This window comes from Elephas maximus, chromosome 2 (assembly GCF_024166365.1).
Source record: "Elephas maximus indicus isolate mEleMax1 chromosome 2, mEleMax1 primary haplotype, whole genome shotgun sequence".
In the NCBI taxonomy this organism is placed as follows: Eukaryota; Metazoa; Chordata; class Mammalia; order Proboscidea; family Elephantidae; genus Elephas; species Elephas maximus.
Window position 1 is genome coordinate 200,398,317 of NC_064820.1, and position 2,578 is coordinate 200,400,894.

General features: G+C 40.5%; 1 pseudogene; it reads left to right on the forward strand.

The window, feature by feature from the left end:
- The first annotated feature begins 371 nt into the window (after positions 1-371).
- Positions 372-1,318, forward strand: LOC126070355 (olfactory receptor 56-like; annotated as a pseudogene).
- The last annotated feature ends 1,260 nt before the right edge of the window (positions 1,319-2,578 follow it).

Here is a 2,578-nt window from a genome sequence, read left to right on the forward strand (position 1 = left end):
GGCATTTGTAGAGTCAGGTTGCAATAGCAAAGCCAAGATTTTGCCTACAGAAGGAAGATTATCCAATAGTCTTATCAAGACTATTTATATTATATTGGAAATACAAAATAACTCAGTTTCCACACTTGGAATGGATACATGCAAATATTGATATGCAGTCCAATTCTATAAGCTAGCAGAGATTCTATCATCTGTGTCATAGGAATATGAAAGAATGTCCTTTTTTATGTCCCAAAGCTTATGTTGCTGACATCTGATAACTTACAAAGAAAATGACTATCTGAAGAGGCAGAATGCAAACATATGTCAGTTATTTTAAGAACTTTTTTTTTTTTTTGACATATTCTCAGTTGACAAGGAACAACTGAGCCATGGACACCTGGTTGAATCAATCATACACAGATGACTTTGTCCTCTTGGGCATCTTTTCATACTGTGCAACTGATTTTGTTCTTTTCTCTATGGTCATGATGGTCTTCACAGTGGCCCTCTGTGGGAAAGTCCTACTCAGCTCCCTCATCTACATAGATCCTCGACTTCATATACCCATGTACTTCTTCCTTAGTCAGCTTTCCCTCATGGACATCATGTTGGTATGTAACATTGTGCCAAAGATGGCAGTCAACGTCCAGTCTGGCAGAAAGTCCATCTCCTTTGTGGGTTGTGGTATACAAACTGGCCTTTTTGTCTCTCTTGTGGGCTCTAAGGGGCTCTTACTGAGACTCATGGCTTAAGACCACTATGTAGCCATTAGCCACCCACTTCACTATGCCATCCTCATGAGTCAGAGGGTCTGTCTTCAGATTGCTGGAGGATCCTGGGCCTTTGGCATACTAGATAGAATGATCGAGATGGTGGCAGCCATGACCTTCCCCTACTGTGGCTCCAGGAATGTGGACCACTTCTTCTGCGAGGTGCCAGCTTTTTTGAAGCTGGCCTGTGCAGACACATCCCTTTTTGAGAACCTGCTATTTGCTTGCTGTGTCTTCATGCTCCTCCTTCCCTTATGCATCATCATGGCCTCCTATGCTCATATTCTGGCTGCTGTGCTCCGTATGAACTCTGCTGAGACCCGTAAAAAGGCTCTGGTGACCTGTTCCTCCCACCTGACAGCAGTATCCCTCTTCTATGGGGCTGCCATGTTCATCTACTTGAGGATTAAGCGCTACGGTACCCCTAGCCATGACAAGGTGGTCTCTGTCTTCTACACAGTTCTTCCTCCTATGCTCAACCCCCTTACTTATAGCTTGAGGAATGGGGAAGTGATGGGGGCACTTGAAAGGGGCTAGACCGTTGTAGGATTGTCAGCCAGCATTGAAATTTCAGGATACCTGGTGCATGACTCTGCCATTTCTTGGCTGTATAACTTTGGTACATCATTTACCCTTTGTGTCTGTTTCTTCATATTAAATGAGAATCATGGCATTTGTTCTACCTCACAGGGATGTTGTGGAGACTGCTGCATGTAAATTAAAGCCCCATGCAGAAGCAATATACGCTATTATTGTTAGTATTGATTGTTTATAAAGTTCTTAAAGTAAATTCTCTCTTTTTAATCCTTCTTTGTAATAGTTGTCTTTTACAGAGGACTTACTAAGTGCTACACACCGTCTTATCTATCTTATTATCTAATTCATGATTCAAGGTAATAAATGTGAATATATTCAATGGAAATGTTCTAGTTTTAAAAGTTGAGTCTCTAGGATTTTTCTTAGATCTCTCCTAGCCTTTTCCTTTGTTCCATTAGAAGTTTTATAATGCTTCCTTTAAGAAACAAAAATATATCTCTACTGTTTAGAAGTTCTCCCTGAAGAGTAATGCCTTGTGTGTTTGTGTATTACCAATGCCTGGCCCTGTGCCCTATAAAACCTTTATTGTTGCTCAATAAATCCTTACTGAATGAATGCAAGAAGAGAGTATAAAATGACATAATGTATACAAAAGCATTTTGTAAAGTATTATTCACATGCCAAATTTTCTGTGGCAGCTGTGATTCATTTCAGTACTTCAAGTTTTGCAACAGTGAAATTATATGTGTTTTGGAGGATGAAGATTGGAACAGAAATGAACATTTAAACTATTATTTTAAAACATATATAAGTCAGATTCTAGTCGGGAATTAAACTACATTGGTTATTTTAATAGAGAGAACTGAATATAATCTTTACTCAGATATTGGAAAAATGAAATGGCAAAACAGGAAGTCTAAGATTCTCAAAAGGAAACACTACAGTAAGAAGCTACTATCTCTAGGCCTGTGAGATCTAAGGTAAAGGGTTGGGGTTATTAAAAACTGGAATATTGGAGCCAAAACGTATGAGTTGTAGGCACAGGTCACCTGGTATTTATACCTCAGAAACATTTCTATAGAGGTGACAGACAGTCTGAGAAGACTGCCTTGCCCTGACTTGTGGTGGTACCTCCAGAATTCAGAGAAAGAAGAGGAGCTTGCAGAGCTGGAGCCCAGACTCCTCAGAAGAGAGTGCTGCCCAGATTCCTGAGAAGAGACACCAGGAATTCAGAGGGTGGTCCCTGGTCTCTTCTCAGACCTCTGAGGAATGGTGCTAGTCAGCTGATG